The sequence below is a fragment of the Blastomyces gilchristii genome (genome assembly GCF_000003855.2).
Source record: "Blastomyces gilchristii SLH14081 genomic scaffold supercont1.7, whole genome shotgun sequence".
In the NCBI taxonomy this organism is placed as follows: Eukaryota; Fungi; Ascomycota; class Eurotiomycetes; order Onygenales; family Ajellomycetaceae; genus Blastomyces; species Blastomyces gilchristii.
In genome coordinates this window covers 2,672,028-2,679,152 of record NW_003101676.1, presented here as the reverse complement: position 1 = coordinate 2,679,152, position 7,125 = coordinate 2,672,028, and the positions used below count along the sequence as shown (strand labels likewise).

The 7,125-nt window shown below is 33.7% G+C and overlaps 1 pseudogene across 1 annotated transcript; it reads right to left on the bottom strand.

Moving 5' to 3' along the window:
* Positions 1 to 431: 431 nt before the first annotated feature.
* BDBG_17033 lies at positions 432 to 520 on the bottom strand (annotated as a pseudogene). Its single transcript has one exon. The product of its transcript is annotated as a tRNA-OTHER (tRNA).
* Between the last annotated feature and the right edge of the window lie 6,605 nt (positions 521 to 7,125).

Sequence of the window (7,125 nt, the reverse complement as noted above, 5' to 3'; positions counted from 1 at the left end):
CTATCAGTTCTGTGAACTGTATTTAATACACAATAAGAGAAGTTTGAATTCCTGACAATGTCATTCAGTCTGATAAATGTATCTGTCATCTTTCAAATGATGATGAATACAATTCTTTATAAACAGAATAAAATCTCATGTCTTGTATTATTATTATTATTATTATTCTTCCATTATACTCATATGCAAGCGGAGCTTATGATGAGTCCTTGCGTGATGTTAAATACAGGCCAAGTGTTGGTTATACAGGAGGAAATACAGGTGTTGAGACCACGCCAAGATAACAAGAACATAGGAAATACAAAGGAGTGACAATTAAATACATGTGATAATAACTTCCCAGCCCAGGAACATAGAGCAATTTTATTGAAGCGATTTGTACACCTCTGTATTTATTAGGAACCTGAGGTGCTTGGGTTCCGGATTTAATGTATCCCCTGCGGGTTTCGAACCCACACGCCCTGGTTTCCCACGCCAAGGCGCTACCGGGTGGCCGCATTAACCATTCGGCCACCGGGGCTCATGTCTTGTATATCTCAATGACATTCTAGTCTTTTCAAACTTATACAATGAATATCTGAAGCATCTCAATGAAGTGCTTACAACTCTGACAGAGTATAAGCTCTATATCAAATCAATCAAGTGTGTGTTTGAAATAGAAGAGTTGAAGTTCATAGAATATATAGTGAGTAGTGACTGTATACATCTCATTCTGAAGAAATTGAATGTTATAGTGAATTGACCACAGCTGAAAAACATACATCATGTACAACAGTTTCTTGAGTTGACCTCATATTACTGCAGATTCATCAAGGATTTTACACAAATATCAGCATCACTCTCAGATCTCTTAAGAGAAACAGATGCAAATCTGTGAAAGAAGAAGTTTCATTCAATTATCTGAAATACTGTGTGTGAAGAGACTTTTCTCACACTGAGAAAATGTATAACAACATTCTCAGTGCTTATTTAATCAGATCATGATAAACCTTTCTACATCAAGACAGATGCATCTGAATGAGCTATCAGAGATGCTCTTCTACAGATGAGTAAGAACAGCAAGCTGCATCTGATGATGTATGATGGTAGAAAACTATCAGACACTGAGCTCAATTACTCAGTGTATGAAAAGAAATTGCTAGTAATCAAGCACACGCTGATGTTGTGAGATAGATATATTAACAATGAGTATATGATAACAGTGATCACAGATCATGAAAGCCTTATCTATCTATAATTAATGATAAAACCTTTCAAATACTTAGCATGTTGAATCTCAGAGTTTCAAGTGTACAATATTTATATTAAATACTGAAAGAGATCAGACACTGTGATATCTGACATAATCAGTCACAGACCTGATTTCATGAATAAGAGTTCTGTGAACCAGACACAAGAAATGTTCATGTTAAACACACTGAGAGAATGCAAGGAATCAGAATGAGTGAATGCTATGATCTCTTACTTAAAGAATGATAAGATGTCAGATGATAAGTGTCTTATAAAAGTAGTAGAAGAGATGCTTCTGAACTTCAAGCTGAAGAAATTGAAAAATAATGTTATACTTTATCATGATCTAGAATATACAGAAGCTCTCTATCTAGAATCTTTATTTAGACACAACTTAATGACTCATATACACAAGGAATTCAGTCACTTAGAAAGCCCTGAACTCATGAGTATACTCAAATCAAGAGTATACTAGCCAAGCATGGCTGAGGACATCTAGACATATACTTACAAGTGTCTGAATTGTCAGGTTGTGAAAGAATCTAAGAAAGAGTTAGAATGTGAGAAAGTGTAATATTAGATGAAGTGTATAATATAACTGTTTAAACAATGAGAGATGAATCTCATAGACATATTACTGTGAACATCAAATGAAAATTGATGAATAATCACTGCTATTGATTACACTACTGACTGATCAGTTGCAAAAGCAGTTTCAGAGATGATAGAGAAGATGATAATGAAGTTTCTACATAATGAGATCTATGTTAACTATGAAATACTGTATAAGATTCTAACTGATAACAGTGTGAATCTTATAGAAGAAGCAGTGAGGCATTTCATGAGCCAGTTACAGACAAGACATTGTAGAATAATGCCATATCATTCACAGATAAATGAGAAGATGAAACACTTGAATGAAATCTTAAGCAACATGCTGATAAAATATCTAGTGAGCAAGTCTACAAGATTATGAGATGAATATCTCAGTCAGACACTATTAGCCACGCGAATTCAGCAGTATGCAGTCTTCAAGTGTTCATCATTCTATCTGTTGTATGAATTGCATTCACGCATTTCAGAGAATGCTTCAGAAAAGATGAGAGAGAAAACAGCAGCTGTGAATGCAACAGTTGCAGATGCAACAGTTGTGAACACAGAATCAAGATTGAAAGAGATCAGCCATGCATGTGTAAAAGCTAATGAGTTACTCCTGAACTAAGCAATTCAATTGAAAAGAATATGAGACTCACTAGTTAAGAAATCAAGTCTCAAGATGAGAACATAAGTTCTCATACACAATGAGAGTTCTGAGAAGTTTCAACCTAGGTGATTTGAGTCATATAAAATACTCAAATCACATTCTTTGAGAATGTATGCATTGAAAGAATTAGAGGGACAGATCTTACACAACTTAATCAATAATTCATAACTTATAAAAGTAAAGATGTAAGATCTGAGTGAATTATAGTTATCTACAGCACTATTGTCAGTGTTGAAAAAGAAGAGACTTATAATTGAAAAGTCTCACAAAGTAAGAGAAATCATAGACACTTACAAATCAGATAATCTCACTTATTTCAATCTTTTCATAATTATAAGAAAAGAATAAGAAGCAATGAAGAAATCAGATGAATACTATACTTTAATAAGTGATGAGACTGTAGCTGATCATATAATAATGCACTGCAGACAGTGAGTGTAATATGATAAAGAGTGATCTCAAAGCAGCAGACTTGCACATGAGTCAGATCACAGAAGAAAAAGAAATTCAGAGTTGAATTCAACTGTTTATATCAGTTCAATTGCAGAGATCACAGAGGATGAACTATCTGAAATATTCACAGACACATAGAACTAAGTCATCTCAATCTCTGAAGACACTCAGAGATCGGATGAGATTAGTTTTGATAGATTATTCACTGTAGTGATCTGAGTGAGTGAAGAGAGACAGTATAATGTGTGAGACAGAATCACAAAAAGTGAAAGCTGCTGAACCTAGTCACTGAACACTGTATTATATAGAGATTGTGTAAGAGTAGTGACTAGCAGATAAAGAAAAAGCATAAGAAAAGAAAAGAGATAATGAATTAATCATCAACTGTAAAAGTCAGCTGTAAAAGACAAACATTATCATATACATCTCATTCATTTTCATACATCACATATTTAATCTATTTCCAATGCCATATCATCTGAAAAATGTCAAAAATAAAGGAAATCTCAAAACTTGAGATCTGTAAGAGATTTGAGGGCTGCAAGCTGCTCTTGTAATAACACTGTACACATCTCTGATTTCTCTACTGCTCTGTGTACAACATTAATGTCATTTATCACAAGATTAGCTGGAATGCTAATATAGAAATGTGTACATATATGTGTAGAGAAATTGAAGAAGAGCATGAAACTCACAGAATCAGAAGCCAGAGCAGAAGAAGCAGAGACAGAACAAACAGAAGAAGGAGAAGATGCAGAACTGAATGAATGACAGCAGAAGTCACTCAGGGCTGAACATTTATGATTTAGTATCTGCACAACCTTCTCTGCAGGGGAGAGAGAGAAAGCAATGAAAGAAGCTTAAGAGTGAAAGAGAGTAGTCTCAGCAGTGTTATCATCTTTAATTAGAATGATCTCTGATATCAGAGTAACTAAGAATCATTGTTAGCATATAAAATCATAAAAGCAGAGATAACAATTACTGAATAAACACTCACTGATCTTAGAATTGTACATGCAATTACAACACATATGAGGCTTCTCAGAAAGAGAGAGAGAGACACAGAGAAATGTAGAAAGCAGAATGCAGTATGTGAACAGCTCATTCTCACAATGACATCTCAGACAAGACATATAAGTCTCACACTCACAGATGTAAAAGAGTATGACATTCACATTTCTGTTCTCAAAAACACAGATATCTTTCACCTGCATCACAAAGTCAGACAACAGATGTCAGAGAATAGGCTGATACAGATCTATCATCTCAAAGAAATTCATTAGAGCAGATGTCTCTGCAATGTTAAACTTTACAGTTGTGAAAAGCTTCTTAATATCTGTGAATATCACAACTTTATGCACAGTAAAACTCATAATGATTTTCTCTAAGAACAGAAAAATCAGCATCAGAAAGAAAAGATGAAAAGAGAAAGACTTATAATCTTGATACTGTTGAAAGAGAGAATGATTCTCTGAGATGAATGAATAATTGCTTCATCACAAATATTTAAAATGAATGTAATAATCAGCATCTGTGACTGAGCTTCAGATTGTTATGTTATACACAGTCTTTATACAATAAATTATTCTGAGAGTCAGTAAGAAGAGTGAGAGCATACACACTGAAAAACATGATTCATTAAGTCTATACAACATCTTCTTGAAACAGGAAGAGCTGATAATGAAAGCAGAGATGGCAAAACCAGAAGTAGCAGAAGTGAGAATTGCGGGAACAGAGGTAGCAGAAGCAGGAGAACCAGACACAGAGGCAGGTGTAGAAGATTGAAGAGAAGTGACAGAGAAAGAAACAGAGAGAGCAGAGAGAGATGCAGAAGACTCAGTCACATATGACACAGACAATTTCTTCATTATCACATTCTTCAAGTTCTCAATCAATGATTCAATATTGAGTTCACTATCATCAGTGAATGTGAATCTGTCAACATGTGAGAATTCTATATAAATAAAAACAACATATCAGCATCTGTGTTCATGCAAAATTGTGTCAGAAAACATGATCAGAAACCTGCTGAGAAGGAAATAATCAAGAGTATATAAGAAGATGAAGAAGATGTGTCATTCATGATAGTATATTCTAACAATTATTAGAAGATAAACAAGTTCTGATCATGTTTCATAATGTATTACACTTACTGCTAATAAACTGCTCAGTATAAGCACTATGATGATGCTTGTTATGAGAATGAAGAGTTATCATCAGAAACACATACAATGTGATAGATGAACAGATGAAAAGAGTTAAACAGAAGAAGAAGTAGAAATCTTGAATGAGATAGTAACATTCAATGATGATGATGATGAAGAAGATAGTTGAAGAATGAGAAAAGTTAGTGAATAAGTGATGTAATATAGTGAAAGTTTCTTTATAAGAGTGTATGCAGAACACTAGCTGAATCAGAGATAGGTCACAAGATCATGAATGCTAGTGGCATGCTAATCCGCATGAAGCTAGAGTGAATGTCATGGTCATGTGAGTGTGACTGAATCTGGTGAAGAAGAATATAGTTCAGAAGAATGTACAGTGATTCAGAAGAATGTACAACTGTCGGATAATAACACAGCTGCTTCTGAACTTGCTTACAAGTGTAAAGAGGTCATAGCGGCCGCTAATTAATTTAGCATATGATATATAAGAAGCCGGCGTACGCCTGTAATCGTACGCTGACTCAAGCAATCTTTGAATCACAATTTAGAGATTAATAAAGAAAAAACAAAGAAAATTTACACTCATATTCTTAATATCTGTGACATTCAATTCTCTTACAACTATCAATTTTTCTCTTCAAAGAAGCAGAGAGCATCATGCCTGCAGTACAGACAATTATTGCATTTAATATAAAGACTGTCAGAAATGCACAGACTTCAGAGAAGCTGAACATCAGAGTATATACAGTTATAGCAGAGTCTTGAGAACTGACTGTCTGTGTGTATAATCAGATATTTCTTACAAAGCTATGTTCACTTTCTCAGTTGTATTGAAGTATTCAGCTCAGAAATAATTGAGATATAAAGAGAGAGCTCATCTATTCAGATTAACTTCTGTCACAAATTCATGACATTCACATTGCCTTAATTATCTGAATTTTGCAGATACTCAGAGACTCATCTCTCATTGACAATGAGATTGTGAAAATGCACTGCAGCATGAGAATTATTGATAGAGAATCTAGACATATTTATATATGCCTGATCAGAGATTGTGCAGGCAGAGAGAGAGTGATTGTAGACTCATGAGACTGCAGAAGACACTGACAACACTGAGAGCTTTATAAGAACTGTCAGCTAGAGTCTGTAAGAAATTACTTATAAGAAGACTTACAGTAAAGAGAGAAACTACACTACTTAAAGTCAGAAACTGATCTAAGAGAGATATGAGATTAATCATTGATCTGAAGATTGAGTGCAGTGACAGAGCTGAGAGAAATAAAGACACTGTTATAAGCAGTGACATCTCTGCTTCATCAGTCAGTAAAAAGTGATTAGAGAAGTTGTAGAAATACTTATAAGAAGCTCAGCAGCAGTCAGATATTATTTATAAAGATATTGAAATTGAAAAAATTTTTATTCTTGAAAAGTTCTTGAATTAATATATGAATATTGTCAGAAACACTCTCTCTCTGTTATCTGAGTGAAAACACTTCACAGATGAATAAGAATACTCACAGTTTATAAGAATGAGAGCTGTTATAGAAAAAGAGAAAAGAAGATGAGATTTCACAGACAGATCTGAGATATTTATACTACTCTAGAGAGATTTACTTATACTATGAGTGATTTCACAGAACAGTCAGATTACTCTAGTAAATAAAGAGTGATTATGAATCACAGATCTGAATCTTTCTATGTAATTATAAAGAGTGATTGCAGACTGTGAATATTTTAATTCTACAATTCTACAGAGTTGATGAAAGAATGAAAAATTCCTCACAATTCTACAGTGTCAAAGAACAATGATTCATGAGAATAAGTGAAAGATTAACTTACAAATACTTCTCTTTGATAAGAGTAATCTTATAGAGAGTGATTCATCTGTAAGATGAATCTGTGTAATGATTATATAAGAATCTTGTGAAAATGATTAAGAGTCAACTGAAACTCTTCTATATAAAAGATATAAGATGAATCTGTGTGATAGTCAGAGAAGAATCTGTAAATTAT